The sequence below is a fragment of the Fukomys damarensis genome, unplaced genomic scaffold, assembly GCF_012274545.1.
Source record: "Fukomys damarensis isolate Sample0158 unplaced genomic scaffold, DMR_v1.0_HiC HiC_scaffold_16, whole genome shotgun sequence".
Lineage (NCBI taxonomy): Eukaryota > Metazoa > Chordata > Mammalia > Rodentia > Bathyergidae > Fukomys > Fukomys damarensis.
This window is the reverse complement of record NW_022900928.1, coordinates 46684016-46703702: the sequence shown is the minus strand read 5'-3', so window position 1 is coordinate 46703702 and position 19687 is coordinate 46684016. Positions and strand designations below refer to the sequence as shown.

General features: G+C 38.5%; 1 protein-coding gene and 1 long non-coding RNA gene across 2 annotated transcripts in view; one reads left to right on the top strand and one right to left on the bottom strand.

Annotated features, from left to right (window-relative positions):
* The window catches only part of Maml2 (mastermind like transcriptional coactivator 2), a 329986-nt gene that overhangs the window by 130893 nt on the left and 179406 nt on the right, over positions 1-19687 (top strand). The window lies entirely within an intron of this gene.
* Positions 15203-19687, bottom strand: part of LOC104868739 — a 7022-nt gene continuing 2537 nt past the window's right edge. The window contains exon 3 of the long non-coding RNA XR_004517461.1: positions 15203-15344. This is a non-coding gene — a long non-coding RNA (uncharacterized LOC104868739). The remainder of the gene's footprint in view (positions 15345-19687) is intronic.

The window sequence follows — 19687 nt, the reverse complement described above, 5'->3', positions numbered from 1 at the left end:
TTTTTTTTTTTTTTTGGTACTGAGGATCGAACTCTGGTCCTTGCGCTTACGAGGCAGGCCACCAAACTGCTGAGCTAAATTCCTGGCCCCATCTCTGCCTTTTGTTGGAGTGACTTTTATAAGTACTGAGTAAATGCTTGTCCTCAAACACCTACTGTCATTTGCTTCCTGATGACTCACAGAGGAGGTCTCAAACATAAGGACCACAGAACAACACACTGCTTTAAATTTATATGAAGATGTACTGGAACCTACAGAAAAGGAAGTAACAACTGAGCTAAAGTGAGAAGGAAAAAAGGGAAGGTTTCAGACAGGAAAGCCTAGGAATTGTAAATAGCTAAGCAAATAAACTAATTAGATTAATTTATAATTTTGCCTTATTTCCCCAAGACATTACAGACAGTACAAATTTTTTTGTTTGAGACTTCAGGGTCCTCTGAGGAGTGATTCAGACTTAAGAGAGGACCCACTGTTCTCAGCATGGGAATGCTAGAGTCACTATGGGGTCCACTAGAATTACCATAGGGTTCTTCAACCCCTCTATTACCTTCAGTGGGCCAAATACACAACCTTCCAATTGCACTGCCAGTAACTGACCTCAGTGTCATTCTCTCCATGTTATTCGTTGAACAGTTCTCATTTTCTTGGGATCCACAGACCTTTAGAAAGTTGACATCCAAGAAAATAAGATGGTATTTCCCCAAAGGGTGAGGGGTATCTTCATGCAGCCCATGCTGTGGTCATCTTAAAAAATATTTTTTAAGCAGCGTAATTTTCTGAACCTGATATCAAATGATGACCTTTCCTAGAATTAAAACCATCCAAGCAACTGATATGAATTATTTATTTTGCTGATCGCTACAAGAAAACATAAAAGCAATAATTCATAAACAAAAATTTAGTGAAATGATTTCTTTTCAAATGTTCAGTTTGTTCACCCTTATTATAGGTATTTATCTATAGTATGAAATAAATTTCAAATGTATAAATGATCAGAGATGTTGAATTCCTGTATTCTATGTAGAGTGTCAGTGATTGAGTGTTTTAGTTCTATAAAATTAATCATTAACCTGCTTGTTTTAGCGATTAAGGGAGAGAGAAAATATTAAGTCCTTTAGGGCTAAGTATAAATCAGCAAGAGAGGAAAGATAGTTTTCACTACATTTCCAGTAGTTTGGAAACCAAAGTATAATTTTTAAATACACTTCTAATAATACATTTTCAAGTATTCCTTGAAAGTGTGTCTGACTGGCCCTCGCTTTTCTATTGAGTCTCTTGGAATTGTATACACGTAAGTGATTTATGCTTTGGGAGTTTAATCACTGAGTTTCACCTCATTTCTATTTGGTTTTTATTAAATCATGCCTTACTCTTTTTCTGCGCTCTGTGTTTTTGGTTGCAGAGATTAGTCAATATATTCTTGAAGAAGCAGACCTCCAGAATGCAGAGAAAATTCCGACTTCATTATTTTTCTCTGCTCTTTACTATTGGAGAATGGAGAATTCTCTCATCCTTGCCTCCTTCCTGTAAGCTTCCTTTAGCTTTTCTTTGGCCAGTTGTTCCCTTCTAAAGCTTTTGGGAAAACATTCTTACCTGAACCCTGGAACTCCCTGCACTATCAGGCAAGAAATTGAGATTCTTCTGTAAGCAGAAAAACTGAGAGCACACTGTAGTAGAATGTGTAGATTCACAGGGATAAACAGAGGAAGACTTTTTTTTCTTTTTTATCTGGATATATAAATAGATGATGGTATGACTTGAGGTTATATCAGAGATAAGCTCTATAGAGGAAAAGACTATAATTAAGAGAAAATCTGAGATGGAAATATTTGGTTTATATACCTGGGATACATTCAGAATATTTAGCTCTTCAAATTTCATTTTGTCTGCAAAGAAACAATAAAAAAAAAGTTTGAAGTCTGACTATTTTTAATTTACTTTCTAAGCATGTATTTCACAGCAGTGTATCTATTGTCATTAGCAATATTTAAACCCTTTCCTTCTAAATATGAAACATCACTTACTTGATAGTGTTCCTTTAAATGTCAGAGAAACTGGAGAGGTTGAGGGGCAGAAAGGGATCATGAATTGAACCTTGGAAGGATTTTAATACCTTCCCCTTGGTGTCTTTTCTTTCTGAGAATAAAGAGAGGGAAAGGAGCCAATGGACTCAGCCCTATAGCAACATTTTTCCCTAAGGAATTTCACATTTAGTTCTTGTGCCTTTGGCTAATAAAGAAAAGACACATTTAGCTCCTGTGAACAAAAGAAAGCAACATTTCAAAATGTGGGGGGTTGTTTTTTACTTGTAGATTTTTTCAGATTTTATCTCATGCATTTCTAGTTGTAAAGAGAAAAAAAATCATTTAATACAAGAAATTTATTCTCTCCTTGCAGTAACTGCTTTGCATTAAGATAACTTGTTTTTTGCTCATATGAAATGAAACAGAGAAAATTAGCTAGTTGATTCAAACAGGGAGTCAAACTATACAATTTGAGCCCCCTTCTACTCCCTTTCTGAAACTGTCAGGAGAATTTTTTAAACTCACTTCTTTACTTTGACTATTCAGATATAGACTACAACTAGATATAGACAGTGTTACCATTTCAAAACTGAAACTTGAATTGACCCATTAATAAGATAGTTCAACTGGTCTAGTTAATCGCCATCTCCCACTCCCATCCTGCTACCTCAAGCCCTTAATTCAACTGACAAATTTATTTGCATAAATTTGTATACTGGCCACCTGGCCTACTATTACAAAGCCTTAGCCTTTCTTTTAATTCTGCAAATCTCCTCCCCTCCCTCTGCTTCTTATTTTGAAATCACAACGGGTTTCACTTATACAAATTCAGTGGTACCTTGGTACTCTTCATTAATTTTTTCTGAGAGGTATGTCCTTCTGGAGTAACAAAAACAAATGTCAAATTGTTGTGGCTGGAAAGGATAGTGAGTAATGAGGGAACCAACACTAACAAATTCTAGCTAATGCACGGAGTAACAAGCAAATGACAAATACCAGGACAAAATTTTTGTGTCAAAATATGCCGTTATCAAATTTACTGTGTTTAAAAGCAGTGGCGTACCAAGGTATCACTATAACAGGAGGGAGGGGAAAAAATGCTTGGGTCTGGACAAAAGGAGACCTGGATCCTCTCCCAGAGGCTAACCTCCCCTTTCTCGACACAGCCTTAGTGAAAGTTACGAAGGAACAGCGAAAGGAGAACACAACCACGTGGAGTCTGTCAGCTGCTTTTGACATGTTCCTTAAAATGCAGGACAAAATAGTACACACAAATACTAGAATGGAAAGCCTGTCCGGTTGAGTAAATGTGTGAGGCAAATATATATTCCTTACGTTCTTAAGAAATAGGATAATGAAAAAAGAAAAGGCATCTTGCTCTTCAAAAGGAAATTTCCATTTTATTACAAGGGAAAGTGTTTCATTTAAACGTGCTAAGTATATCCCTGCTTTATGTTCTAGAAAAATATATTTTTGAACCTCACAGGATTAGCTATTTTATTATTGTTTCATCTTATTTTTGGAGATAAATGTAATATACAAATAGAATAATTCACAAAATCTATTGGCATGTCTTTAATGTGTTGTTCTGCCAAATAAATATGGCAGTCTGATTAAACTGATAGTATCTTTCTAGCTGGGGAAATCAAATGCCACACAATTTCCATCTACTCATACTTCCTATACTACATTTTAATCAATGGAAGGTTGTAAGAGCCAGAAAATGAATAAAATGATTCCAGAGCCACTCACCTAGGTTTCACTGGTACATGTAAGATGTAACTGGAGTTCACAATCTTATAAATTATTCTAAAGCATATGCTCTACCAGAATTTAGATTTTAGAGTAATTCAATTTGTATGTACACAAAGACAGGGTCAGATGACCTACATGAAGCAAGCCAGGTAAATCTCCATGACTCATGGGCACTCAGCAATGTATAGTTGTAGTTGATCATTCATTCATACTGGCATGTGGCCCAAGTACAGGTCATGCCAAGTAGGGGTGACATACCTGCCCTGCCTAAGGCTGGAGGGCAGCAGTATTCTGCCTGGATATAATTTAAAAGTTAAGAGTAGCTAGAAGGGATCATTCCAAGGAATGCTAGTTGAGAGACATAATTCTTCCAGATCTTTTGAGAACAGTTAGTTGTCTTTAAGGAGTTCAACTGTGTTGGTAAGACTTTGGAAGGAAGACAAGGGATATGCTCATAAAATCACACAATGTTGCATCATCAATAGCCTTTATTTTTCTTAGAGTCTTTGATTTGTGGGATAAAAAATGTCCATAGAGATGTCTGTATTTTTTCCCCATTAAATTTAAGATCTCTGTATTTTTAAGAAATGTGTCCTGGTGACATTAATTCCTTCTGGATGGCTCTTTAACTGATGGGTTCTTTCTTCCTTATACCTGGTTAGGGACAGATCTGTCAACAGTGCCACTTATTGTTATGAAAGACCACAGAGGGAAATTCTAAGGACCTGGTGTTGGAAGACTGGCCAGTGTTTTGTATACATTGTCTCAAAGAGAGAGCAAATTCTGTCTTTCCCAGAATCGTGTGGCTCCCTGCCTGCTTCACTGGCCCATGTTTTAGTGCCCAATTTCCCACCCTGTTCCTCAACCAGGCTTGACTCTTGGCTTTGCAGAAGCCTCAGCTTTACTAGACTTTAAAGCTTCTGCTTTTCTTCCTTAGTTTACTCATTGGATGGGCAACTGCAGAAGTCTAACCTTCTCATAGTATCTGGAACTGGTGTGAAAAGACTTTGTATACCATCCAGTCAGAATCATTCATATAGAAATTCCCCACAGCAGCATGACTCAGTAGCCTTCCAGCGGGTCCTTGACACCGTCACTAACTAAACTCACATTCCCCAAGGCAGTCCAGTTCCTGAGTGGTCTTGTAAGTCCCTGTGTTGTTGGCCCCTGACAAGAACTTCAATTTACACGAAAGTTAGATCCTTCTTTAACTGAATAGAATTTCAACTAATTCAACATTTATATTTACCCTAGGGTGCCTGTTCTATTGCCTCAACACCTTCAGTCCTTTTAATCTTTCTTAAGCATCAATAATTCTGGCTCTCTATCTAGTCTGGAATGCCTTCTTCTATACAAGTATCAGTTCAACCATCCCACTTCTAAAACAGGCTACACAAAACTGAATACTATGCTGCCAACACAGTTTGACAAAAACAAAGGAAGCTAACCCTTTAAGAGCTGCCTCATATAACAGTTGTTTGACAGCTGCATTATATGACTGACTAATATTGTGATTACTGTCAACTAAACCCCCCTGTATCTCACTGTCTGTGTAAAATAGGTCCTTAGAATAATTTTGATGACTTGAATAAATCCTTTTGTGCATGAGCCTCTGCTAGATTACTTTTCTTGAATTATTTTGTACAAGAGATATTTTAATCCAAATATAGGAACTTACATATATTCCTGTTCAGTGCCATCATTTTCAGGGGAGCTCATAGTTCAAGCTTGTTGAGATCATTATATATCTGTCTTTGATCCTAGTGCTATATTAATGATAAATTTGTTAAACATGCTTTTAAATTTTTACCAGTCTATCAGTAGATGGCTTTTTTGTCTTGAAGAAGACAAAGAAGAGTTCAACTGTGTATGTGTAAGAGCCTTATATGCTGTGATTCTTACACAAATCAACTGTAGGTGGGGAGTTTACTGAGATATGAATCCATCTAAAAGAGGTGGCTACTAAGATCATACATTCTATGGTCAAGCAACCTTGGATTCCAAAATTCATTTTCAACTCTTCCCCACACTAACTGAGTGATCTTGGACAAGTTCATAAAACTTTCTGATGAACAGAACTTTAACTGCAATGCCGGCTTTGCAGTATTGCAGGATGGATTATATAAGGCAATGCATATGATATATGTATCAGTGCCTGTTACAAGTCTATCTGTTATCAGCCCTTTCCCAATCCCTCCCTCACATAAAAGATCTACATCTTGTATATGAGGACATTGAAGACCCAGGTTCATCACTAAAGGTAAACATCCAATACTCTACTAATACCACTTCATCCATGGTGGCCTCTTTATTTCCTGTTAACAAAAATTTCAGTGTGAAATTATTTCTTTGAAAAATGGAGTAAAAAATAGGAATTGAAATTTTTTTCTTTCTTTATATGGCCAGTGACATATACAGTTGACTTTAACTATGTGCAGTCCTACTATTCTTTGGCCCTCAATTTTAGAAGAAAAAAAATTTATTCATGTAATATTTTCTAATAAAAAATTGAGCCAATTTAACAAAGATATAAATACCCCAATTCCAGTTATTAAAGCTAATTTATTTTGTAACAGACTTTTTTCTGTATGAAGAATTCACTCCTCACAGATGTTCCTAGATAATTCATCAGAGACACCTACAATCAGATCTAAACAACCAAAAGAGAGTTGCCAAGAAACAAAGCTGCAAGTAGCGTGGAGTTCTATAGCTTAAGCCTTGTGTCTACAGACTGAATATGACGAAACATGACAGGAATTAGTAAATCTATTAGGAAGAAAAAGATCTGCTGTCACACCTTATCCAGTTGTGCTGCAATTTCAGAGCTTTAGATTTTCAATTACCTAAAATTAGTCATAGTGGTAAGAGACTACTTTTCTTTCTAACCTACCCGCATAATAATGTTCAAGCTTGTTTCAGATTTCAAATGGAGAATTTAAAACATCCATTTAAAATGACTTTCAAAAGTTTCTGTTCTTCTAAGTGTAACTTAGAAGTATGATTAAAAACACAGAAACAATATGTAAAGATTTCCTAGATAATAAATTATAAGTACAAAATTTATGTGGTACAAAATGGCTACTCATTTTTAAAAACTAGTTTATTAACAAGTCTAGATTAGGTCCTATTGGCTGTAATTGGATAATGAAAATTTATTTTATATGTATTACCAAGCTCTCATCAAATCAGACCTCAGGGCAGCAAGAGGGAAATCACCTCATATTAAACTAGATATGTCAGGAGAGTAATGGGTGCAGAGGTGGTCATTTTGCTGAGTGGAACCAGATGTAGAAAAAATCCAGTGCCTAGCACTAAACTAGAATCTTTCCTGCTAATAGGATGTGACTGAATTCCAGGGATGTTTGTTCAGTTAAAAGAGCAGGAATTGTTTCTCATCAGTGGCTCTTTGGGTGTCTGAAATCTTCTGCTTGTTTGTTTAGCAGGGTTTTTTAAAATGCTTAAAAAATGCACAGCAGTTTTGATGCTGCTCCAACCAGCCCTGTAGAACGCTGCCTCATACGTCTTTCCTGTGACACTTCCTTTTGAAGATGTTTCACATGTGCTTTTCCCCTTCTACCCACACTATGTGTTCACCACCAAATTTCCATTGTCAGTCCCCTCCCACGCACAATTTCAGCACTCCTCTACTCACCCTATCTGAGAGTAGTTCAAACTACTGCTCACATTTTCACCACATATAATGGAGGAAAAACACTGACTTCTTCAAGGACATAACGTTCATGTAAAAGACTTAAATATTTTTCAGAAGTTTTTTTTCAGTCTCTTCATTTCTGTGTATTTTGCTTGTATTGAGAATATGTGCTCTTTTAGCTTTTGGGATCCTTGAAGCCATTTTTTCCCCTGTTGACTAGTTTTCCCATCAGAAGTTCTTAATTATGAGTCAATAAAATAATACTTTACAGTCACACCCCCAGGGAAGGGAAAGATTGCCTAAGTATCTAGATGATTCAGGGATGGATAGAGGCAGGAAGAAATTTGTTCGCTTTCCACTTATTATTCAAGCAAAAGCACATTTTAAAATCTGAATTAGGAAGGTCATAGAAGAAGCTTAATTTGGATTTTTGTATGTGTGTTAAAAGCTTTCAACTTGAAAAAATTTAAGTAAAAGAAAAGTATGGTTTCTAAACACAACCTTGGCAACTTCTCACACTGCTTTTACTAAACCTTAGCGTTCTCATACAAGTAAGATCTGTTTTCATCACTTTCCAGCAAAGATTAAACAGCAGAGTGCTATAGTGATGACTCTGGTTACTAAGATTTCATTGGTGAGTCAAAAATATCACAGACAACTCCATTTAACCAGAGGCCAGGGACGCTTCTGCCACATGAATGCTAGGGCAGATGCTAGCTGAATTGATTGCTATACACAGCACTGGAATCAGGGGCAAACACCTCTTTTCGAGTACTTGGTCCATGGACTGATATGAAAAATATCAGAGCAGAGGAGAAGGAGGTATTATGAAGACAATTCTTGACAGAACACCACCATTTAAAACTTCTTAGTCTCTATAGTAAGTGATACTGGGAGTTGAAGTGTTTACTCCTAGACATCCTGGGGTAGTATCAGCAGTGATTCCTCAAGGGAAGCTGAGTTTATCCCTCATTCTTCTGTTTATTCATTTATCCATTTAAAACACCAACATTTCTACAATACCTAGTAGATGAAGGATATACCAAATGCATTTATAAGATAAGTTAATTTGAAAATCTGAGAAAAAGAGCAACCTAGAATATGTTTGGTCAATGATAACTAAAATAGCAGTGTTTTTTATTAACCACCTACTATGTGCCACACTATATATTATCTCACTTAGTTTTCATAATTGCTCAAAGGAAGAGGTGTACAGGCAATCAACAGAGTGCGAGGGAGCAGCTTGATGCACAGAGGTAGGAAGGGCAGCTCTGAAGACCACTTTATAAGTTTGGAATAAAATTGAAATACTGTACCCTAAGGCACCAGGGAAAACTGAGGAATAGAACTTCAGTTCAGTAGTGGGGAGGCCTCTAAGACTACTCATGTTTGTTTGTTTAAGCTGTGATGTTATAGTCAACAGATCCTGTTTCTTTTGAATCTGGAAGCATTTGTCAAATAGTAGGTGTTCAGTAATGACTGTGCTTACAGTAACCCCTGCGTGGGACCATGAGTGAACTACAGCTGTTTATGAGTCAAGCTTTAAAGCAAACTACTACTGGGTTCACACTGCCACTCTTGCACTCACAAACTGTGTGACCTTGAGCAAGTAGCTTTGAGCTCTTTCTATTAGTTTCTTGTCTGTAAAATGAGGATAATGATAGCTCTTATAAAGTGGAGTCGTGAAAATGAGAGGATGCACGTAAGTTGCTCTATGTGGTAGTTAACATTCACAAAATAATTATCATTCGGTCATACTCTTTTACACATTTTCATAATTCAGTCTTGTGCATCTATTCCTTCCAGAGCCTCCAAAAAGTACTCTGGTTCTCCTGTGATTTGATAAGCAATTTGTAAAAGCTAATATATAATTCATTTAGGAGTAAAACTGAACTATGCTATACTGTTGTATAATTTCCTCTATTTTGTAGCTGTATGATATAGCTTATTAGAATAAGAAAGTAAACTAGGCATCTATTAGAAGGAAGAAATCTGTGAATTCTACACATTTGGGATTATTTGACCTTAATGGTGTCTATGATTCATAAGTCTTGTCAAATCTAGATTCTGATTCAGTAGGTCTAGGAAGGGGCTGAGGTTTTGTTTTTCTAAGGGGCTTTCAAGTGGTGCCTATGCTGAGTATCTGTGCACCATGCTTTGATGCTATACATATTGTGCTTAAATTGTGCCGCATCTGGATTATAGTACAAGATAAAACACATGCAAGCTAGCCAGACTGAGAAGAACATGTAAAAACAAAAACCAGATTAGTAGGCTGAAGGGCCCAGAAAGCATATGCAAGTCCTAAAGGCCAAGTCCAGCCTTTGGGCTTTCGCTCCAGCTGGAGGAACACTCAGCAATGACACTCAGATCACCTGAAAGCTTTCTTACATCCAGTATCATGTTTAGCAGTTCTGTGGTGAGGCCTGAGAGTCTGCATTCCTCACAGGCTTCAGGTGATGCCAGTGCTGCCCATCTGCAGTCTGAAGTAGCAGCAGGGATTTGTGGACAAGGTTGGGTTACCTGCGGGAGCATGCTGTCAGTCATGAGTAATTTCCTTGACAGCAGTTTGTTCTCTGAAAGACCCACTGCTCAACCCCCACGAACGTGGCTGAACCCCCCTTAAAGACGGCACCCTCCTACTCTTGCACCTGTGAAAACAGATTGCAAACAGGCTATAAAGAGAGAGAAAACTGCAGGGTGACACCTGGGCTGTGCACAGCTGTTCAGCTGTGAGAAAGCGCCCTGGTTTTAATGCTTCACTGCTCCTTTTATAGAAGGCCAGTTCCTCCAAAGTCCCATTATTTCTGACAACTCTGTGTAACCAGAAGTTCGCGTAGCGGCTGGCAAGCCTTCCCTGAACTCTGCCCCTGCACTGAGAGGCAGCTCCACTGAGAACAGCCGCTGCGGACCCTTTCTCACAAGCCACAAACCACACACCTCATAGATGCTTTTAAATCAGACCGTCAGAGTCTTCACCTACTGCATTTGGGGGGCCACTTAGACCAACAAAACGAAAGGAGCATGAAGAAGAAAATCTAAGTCTTTACTTTTTTCATATGGCCATTCCCGGGGTGCTGAGGTGGGAGGTACAAACCCTCCCTAAATCATTTAGTGCAGTAAAAAAAGTCCTGGAAAAATATTTTGAAAATCTTTTTATTTTAAAAAATCTTAGAAATACTGACAAATATAGAAATAATGACTATATTTAGTGTCCCTTGAATCCATTTGGAATTTGAGTTTTAACGCAGGCTTTGTATTATAAAGTGCTGAAATCAACTCCCTTACCACTGTGCATGCATTTATTTTTCTAATGTTGCTCCTTAGGGTTTTTTGGTCTTGCCCCAGTGACAAGAGACGTGGTGCTACCCTGGGGCCACTACCTTCAGAGAAGAGACCGGATGCTTAATTTCCCCTGCTCAGCACAGTGCAGTGCTAACTTTTGCTCTCTGTGTAATCAAGGTAGCTTTTCCACAGTCAGTCCAAAAAACAGACCTAGAAATTTATTTCTGAGTCCAAAATCCACTGCTAAGATGGGGAATGGTGGTTTTACTTCAATATTATTATAATAATAAGTATAACTGAAATTTATAGAAAGATTATACAAACAGAAAAGTAATGTAAAAAAAGTAAAGTTGAGGGGTAAGGGAATGTTGAAATCTGTAGTTTCTGTGCAATTTTACTGTAAAGCTAAAGCTGCTCTAAAATATAAAGTTTCTTAGTAAAAGAACTGCAAATTTCATAGCCTTGGAAAATAAGTGGATATACTGCGTATAAGACATCTTTAAAAAGGATATATGGGAAGAAAGAGCTACCAGCTTCCTTTCGCTACACCATAATTAACTTGTATGATTGACTTTTAAAAAGTCTGTTCCACGGGTGGAAGATAAGGAGATCTTCAATCTTCTGAAGCAGGAGAGAGGATCCTGGAATGGGAGCATGCTGAAATGAAAAGAACAGCTTACTTAGTGTGAAACCTGGGTTTGAAACCCTTGACTGCCCTCTTTCAAGCTTTGTGACTTTGAGCAAAATACTCAGCTACTTTGAGGTTAAAAGGTATTATAAGGATTAAATAAAACATTGTAAATGAAAACAGTAGCCACAATCTGTACCTAGCAAATGTTAGTTGAAGTTAACTTCTAGTAGCAAAGCCCTGCTTCTGAGATTTAACTCTTATGAGAAGGGAATCGTTTCATTTAGATGGGAGATCAGTTCATGGGGAAGGAAGCCCAAGGAAGGACACAATGTGTAGATGTATGGATAAGTGCCTCTCAATCTATCTAACACAGAGCAGGCCCTTAGTAGACATTGATTGGACACATAAGACTCTATACTGGATGTACCAAAAATTTCATATAGTTGTGTTTTTTTTTAACCCTCAGATCAGCTGTTCTTACTTTTATAGAATGCCACACTTTCCAAAGTGCTTTTATACTGTTTAATAAATTAAACATATCAAAATCTAGGAGGCAGATAAGTCAAGTCTTATTTTGTAGCAATGAAAACTGAGGCATGAAGAGAAGAATACACAAGAACTTCAATGTAAGAGCAAAATAAAACTCATGTCTTCTAACTTATGATCATAATTATGATCAGTTTTTCACTCTGTATAATTTTAAGACTCATTCTAAACACTTGAGAGAGCACCAGTGAAACAACATAAAACTGAGTTTGGGAAATTTACAAAATAAGGGAATACTTTAATATTGCAACTGAATTTGATAGTGGTCTCTTGTGATGTTGTAAGAAGAGAATATGGCAGGACCAGGGATGTAGCTTAATGGCACCATGTCTGCCTGGCAAGTGCAAGGTCCTGAGTTTGATCCCTGGTACTAGAAAAAAAGAGGAAGAAGAAGAAGAAGGAGGAAATATGGCTATGGACATATGGAGAAAATAATTAATTAATGGCTATCCATTCTATAAAAATGTTCCTTCCCAAACAGTTTTATTCTGTTTCTTTCAGTTTAGGATGTGCTGGTCACTACTGTCTATCAGCATGCATTGCCCATTGCTTGAAGCCACTGTGAAGAGATTTTGGTTATAATGACTATTCTTTATGATGTTATCTCTCTCTTGACAATTGATCAAAATATATATTATTTTGCACCTTACATTTACAACACAGTAATGTGTTGTAAACTCTTGATGGGGCTGAGAGGAGCTGTGGCAGAGTGAAGAGAGAAGAAAGTAAAGGAAGATTTTTTTTTTTTAGTAATAGAAATTTTCCTTGGTTATTATGATAACTGCACAAAATTTACTAGTTGATATTTGTGTGGGTTGAACAAAAAAGTAGAAATTTTATGTTGTGGTAAAAGAAGAAATATAGTCTTTATCTAGGTGGTGGCTACCTTTCAATGATCGCCTAATAGAAGGAGTATTACATGAATAAGAGAAGGTGATAGCCCAGCAATTTTTGCCTTATCACTCTGCCCAATACTCGCCCACTACATTTGTAGTTTTTCTGGAAATACATATTTGATCTAAGGAAAAAGTTTAACACAGACAGTCCAAGCACCAGTTGCTATAACTGTGTAGCAAATTACCCCAAACTTGTAGCACAAGGCAATGACAACATTTATTTTGCCATAATTTAAGCAGGTTTCTAGCTGGAGCTGGTTCTGTTTTCCATTGGAGCGGGTTACAGAGAGGGGCTAGAAGACTCACTCAGATGTCTGATCATTGATTCTGGCTGTTGGTTGAGACCTTAGCTGGAGCTGTCTTCTAAAATACCTTCCTGTGGCCTTTCTCTGGGGTATGGGATTCTTCACGCTATGGTGGCTGGATTCCAAGCATGAACATCCCAAAAGAGAGAGCCTGGTGAAAACTGTATCCTCTCTGTCACCTAGCCTTGGAAGTTACATAGATCTCATCCACTCTTGGTTGGAGAAGAGACATGTTTCAGCTCTGACACAAAGGGAGAGGAGACAGACTCCACCACTGAGTGGGGTAGGAGTGTCAAAATCATACTGTCAGGAGAGCATAGGAAATAAAGATATTGCTGCTGTGAACCTTTAGAAAAATACAATATGTCACATACATACACCTGCCTTCTTCCTCCTTTGGTATCATTGCTGCCAACACTAGGGCTTCAACTATAACCAATTTAGGCACTTCTGCCTTTGTCACCCTTCTCTTGTTAAATATCCCAAAGAAAATCCAAAATCATACTCCTCAAAGTCATAGATGCCCAGTTTTAACTGGACCTTCATAATCCCTATTATTTGCTTTTTCTACTTTTGTGTAAAAAATGATGGTCTTGTCTGTATCCTCTAATGCTAGAAAGCAATGCCAGTCTTCCTGGCCATTGCTTAAATCTCTCAGATGGGCACCTAAGCTCAGGTGGCTCTTCTCCAGGAAAACTGGCAGGATGGCAGTGAGAGGAGAATGGTGAGGTGTACTTCAAGAGAAACAAAGATGCTTTGCGAGAGAGCATAAGGCATGGTGGGGGGGGGCACTGTCTCTAATCCTGAAGATCTTCATATCCTTTAGAGGCCCACATATAGTAAAATGGCCATACAGTAGGGATTATGGTTTCTGGCTTTCTGTTTTTAATTTTTATTTTGCATTCAAAAGCAGCTGAAATATTCAACCTTAGGAGACCTGGGGCAGGCGTGTGACTTGTCCTGAGTCACAGTCTAACTAGCAAAGGAACCTGGATCTGAGCACTGCCCTTCTACCCCATTACCCATGTTAGATTCATTCCTGTATGTAGGTTTGGGAGAGAGGAAGCAGAAATCTTGAGGTAATTAAGAGTTTGGGAGGCCAGGTGTAGTGGCACACGCCTGTAATCCCAGCACTTGGAAGCTGAAGCAGGAGGACCCCTGTGAGTTCAAGACCAGCCTGGGCTACATAGTGAGTTCCAGGTCAGTCTCAACTACACAGTAAGACCCTGTCTCAAAAAACAACAACAGCAAAAAACCAAAACAAAACAAAACAAAAAAAAGAGTTTGGGAGGAAAGGGCTTAAAGAATTAAGGAAGGAGACTAGAAGGTAAAGAACAAAAAAGGGACCCTCAAGTCATGTTTTTCCTCTTTGGCACTGTTCCTTGATCCTAGATATTTTCTCCATCCTGTCCTCTGTGGCATCTATTCATACCCTTCCTTTTGAATACCTGAACTATTTCTCTCTCTTTAGATTGAAGGATAACAGTTGGCATACCTGGTTATAATGAGCCCTGTTGAACCAGGCATTTCATATGAAAGGTGTTTGGAAGGTAAGATCATTAAGTCACAACATGCAGCACTATGTTGCTGGGCAGAAATACAGCGTCAGGCAGAATAATAAGAACATGACAGACGCTCACACAGACTTAAGCACTCAGGGACAAAAGCAGATGAACCCTTTCTGAGGATTCTGTCTAATCAAATTCAGGCATGTGTACAGACTGCAACTCTGCCATGATGACCATTTCATTGGGCAACAGTTATTAAAATTGGATTTCTTTTTCAGAAGAGGGTCAGAATTAGAATTTTGCAAAGCATTATCTTCTTCCCCCATAGCCATGTCATTTTGTAAGAGATTGCACTGCCTAGAAATCCTCCTGATCCTTTTGTTCTTCCTCACATCTAATCTGTGTTTGAGTTAACAGCAAAACCGGGTAAGAGACAGATCCAGAGAGGCACAAGTGACAATTAGCACCTACCTCTTGGAACACTGGTGATGATTAATAAGATATTGTGCTGCAGCTGCGTATGTTTTTATGTTTTCCACAATCAAGCTTGATTAAAGCTGGCTTTTGTGACTTTTCTGATTCCTGGTGGTATTGGGACTTTCAGGCGATTGGTTGCCCAGCTCCATTTTTCACCTCACAGGGAATCACTTCTGCAGCCATTTCCTGATGCTCACCAGGGATTAGCTGATGCTTCTGTGTGGCTGGTGGCTCACAGCATAGTAAGGTCATCCGTAAAAGCTGGCTGAGGGAGAATTTAACTGTTCAGATCAAATATATTTGTCCCACTGCTAAGTCTGCTTCCTGATGAAAGTCAGGAGGTGATTTTACAGAGGTGGCCCTTTCCTCAGGCAAATGTTATATTCCCACTCTCTCACCATGGGCATTAAAAACAAGGCACTGAGGAGAAGCCAGGTCCTCCTTGCAGCAGCCAACCCTCGTTTATCACAGAATCAAGGCTCACATCTTTGATCCTCCCCATAAAATTGTCCAAGAGAGTTGCACAAACCCATGAATGTCTTTTGTTATTTTTCTCATCACTTTTAATGTGTTTTCCCATAATTTTTGTTTGTGATGATGTCTGAGCCTGCCTATGTCAACAAAATAAGAGGAAAAAAATTCCATAAAGAATGCTATTAAAGGATGCTATTTCAATAGTTCAATATTTATGCTTTCATTTGGAAAATGCAAAATTGTGGGTCTCATGAGGATTTAAATTGTATCCCAGATGAGGAATCTTATTTAAATATACACCCAGCCCCCAAATCCACCCCCATGCAACCAAGGTGTCAAGATACCTAAGTTTTCTCACGACTCTCAAATATTTCCTCAAAACACCATTGTCCTTATTGCTGTTATATTTCTTTTCTTATATGGTCCTTTCTCTTTCATATCCATCCTATCCTTTATGGATATCCATTGGATGAAATGTGAGCTTGGAATTGCTAATAATGTCAGGATAAATGTTTAGGCCTGGTACGAAGATATTTGAAAGTAACAGAAACAGTCTCAATGTCCTTGCAGCTTCTTTATAAAGAAGAGTGCATTTCTAGGTCTGTTTTATGGCCCAGAAAGATTCAGCTCCAAATAAAAACCCATCCCCCACATTGTCAGAGTTTTTAGTATTAAACATCAACATACTATGTAATTTTGGCAGTGGCTTGTCACTTGGACAGTTTTCTGCTAATGCTGTTCATGCTATTTTGGATAAAAACTGTCTCATTAGTACAAAAATGAACTCACGCATCAACTGCATTCCTGCCCTCTCCCCATATCATCCCTGTCCTCTTGCACTGCAGTTCAGTTCCCAGGGGACTGTAATGCCCCTGAAAACTGACAGTCACATTCTATTATAAAATATTTTTCCCATTTAATAACATAGTCTAGGTAATGATTCATAATCCTCATAGGGCTTCCTGCCAGTGACAACTGAACTTAAGTAATTGAGACCACTACACAATTTGGTAGTGACTGCACTTTTATGGTTTGATCAAGAGTTAAAGCAGGGCCGGGAATTTGGCTGAGTGGTTCCGCTGCCTACCTTGAAAGCACAAGAACCCGAGTTCTATCCCCGGTACCAAAAAAAAAAAAAAAAAAAAGAGTTAAAGCAGCAGTATATCTGGAGAAACTTTCAGTACAATGACATTCTTCTGATACATTTCCATGTCTATTTTACATATGTAACTCTGGCCTCTTTTGGCCACTAGACCCTGAAATATGTCTATAAATGATGTATGTACTACCTGTTAAATGTAAGTGCTATAAAGGCAGGGACATTTTCTCTTTTTCATCTCAGTGTTATTAGTGTCTATGACATTGTGTTCCATCATCATTTTACCTGCCCAGTGCATGCCTATCAGGAAAACAAGTCTTTGACTTTGAGTCCCACTTTGTTGTAAAAGTCACACTTCCTGAAACCCATTTAAATCCAAGAAGGATTAAGGTGACAGACTATTCACCTACCTCCCAAATGCCTGAATAACTTCCTTCTCCCTACCTGGTGGCCTTAACTAGGAGCCCTGCATGCCATTTTCATACTTGCAGACATCCTCTTCATCTAATGCAGGTCAGATACAGCTCGATTAAACCTTGTGATGTGGCTTCTCTTGTTCTGTTTTCTCACTTGTGCCTCATTAGGACCAGAGCTGGGCCTAAGGCTTTCTGAGTGGCAAAAAGGTTTTGTACCTGACCCAAAAGGATTTCTCCCTACTGACCATTAGTAACACCAATCAACAGATCCTGGGCACCTTAGCTCTCTGCTGCCACAGGATGAGGACCCTGCCTTACTACCTAAAACACTAATTTCTTTAGCATATGTTTAGCATTACAAGTAATGTAATAATAGATATAAATCACATAGTATGCCACGTAGCATATTTCAGTAGGCATTTAGTAACTGATTCATTTTTTTCTGAGTTAAACTTGGAATATGTCTTTTCACAGTATGAATTGTAACCAGTATTGAGTTCCTAATATCACTTAAGTGGAGACAGCCTTATGGGGTTAAGCAAATGTGGGTTTGCTAGGAAATTTAACTTGGGTTCAAGTCTTGGCTTTGATATTGACTTCCTATGTGACTTTCGGCTAATGACTCGATATCTCTGAACCTGATCTTCATCTGCAAAATCAGGTCACCGTACTTACTTGCATGGTGGTATCTGAACTGCAGAAGAGAATGCCTGTGACTGCATATTTTAAACAACAAAGTATGCAAATCCAGGATCTCCTTTTCCTATACTTCTTTATCCTATTCCTGTTATATGAATTGGGGTAGCCTATATTTTGTGCTCATGGTGGGTGAGCTATAGCGTTTAGATTTCAGAGAACTTTGGCAAAGCCACGAGGCATTCCTTTTTCTTGGTGTGTTAAGGACAAATACTGCTGAACTGGATGAACACTTTGGCAAAGCCTAGGTCTTCTCCTGATTCTCTGGAACACATGACAAGTTTTGTGGCATCTACTCAGTTTTTGTAGTCAGGGGATGCTGCAGTGGTTTGTTTCGCGTATCATAAAAAACCAATTCAACTAGAGGCAGGGAATTTTTGTTGGCTTGTATTTGAACTTCAGAACAAAGTTTAATTTGGTTTCCATTTCGCCAGATGAGGAATAGCATCTTTACTGCAAGGAAACCTGACACTCCTTTATTCTTGCGACGATGGTAAAATTTTCTGGGTCACAAAACAAGCCGTAGAGGAAGAAATGAAGGTGCATGCAAGATTCCTAAAATAAATATTCCTCTGTGGTAATTACTAGAAGGCTTGGGTTGAAAAAATGTCAGCATCAGGAGTTTGGGCCATGTTTTCCCTTACATTTTGCCCTTGCTGAATTGTTCAGTGTTGCTTGTAAAACATGCTAGGAAGAAGCTGCTTCACTCCAAATTGTACAAAGCGCTTGCATATGCGGAATGGGAATTATAAAATAATGCCTCAGGATTTGGGGGGTCTAATAGTGTTACTCTAGCCAAAGGCCAAATCCACTGTCAAATGGAAATAGCAAGAGATTCAAATGATCATGAGTTCCACAAGACATTTAAGTCAGTTTATCAATTAAATGTATTTCAGGCTTTGTGAGTATCCTACAAGTGCATGACACAGCCTGGATTCTCAAAAAGATTATTGTTTCACTGAAGAGAACAGATTGCTTAAATAATCAAGCAAAATAATTGATGTCTACATGTGACTGTGAAGATTCAGATGAGAGAAGTTATCTCAAATTACAGTGTCTCAGGGGAGGTAGGATATGCATCTGGTATGAACCTTTTAGGGGAGAAAAGGCAGACATCTCCCTAATAGTGTTTTCCCCTCATGAAGGCTATTTAGATCCTATGTGACCCTACAATAACTGGGTGAGCAAGGCAGAGCTTTTATTTTAGGGAACAAGATGAAGTGACTGTCACTTTCCCACAACACTGTGTAAAAGGGATGAGATGGGAAGTCAGGTCATCTGCTTCTAAGGTTAGCACATCTGCCTTGAGAATTTTGTTACTACCTTTCCCTAAATTATTGCTGCTCACGTGTTTTCACTATCTTACTCTAGTGCTTATCACATGAGGGGTCTGCCACAAATATTTCCTTCTGTCCCTTTGTCATGATGAAAATCAGGTAGCAAAATGTCTACACTTCTAAAATTAAGAGCCAAAACCAATGACATAGTATCTTCTGTTTCTCCCAGTAACATCAGTTCTAATCTGCATGTTGTGGAGTATGAAGAACTGGAGGAAGTGGGGGATAAGTTGTGATGTTAGGAGAGAGAAGAGAGAAGAAAAGGCACAAAAAGCCTTACTTCTCAGTGCCTCTACCTACTTTTGTCTTCCTGAAGTTCTTGCTCTCTATGGCTTGCATGTCATCCAAGAAGCCTCTCTGCCTCTGCCGCCGCCTCCTCCTCCTTCTGCATGTTGTGGAGTATGAAGAACTGGAGGAAGTGGGGGATAAGTTGTGATGTTAGGAGAGAGAAGAGAGAAGAAAAGGCACAAAAAGCCTTACTTCTCAGTGCCTCTACCTACTTTTGTCTTCCTGAAGTTCTTGCTCTCTATGGCTTGCATGTCATCCAAGAAGCCTCTCTGCCTCTGCCGCCGCCTCCTCCTCCTCT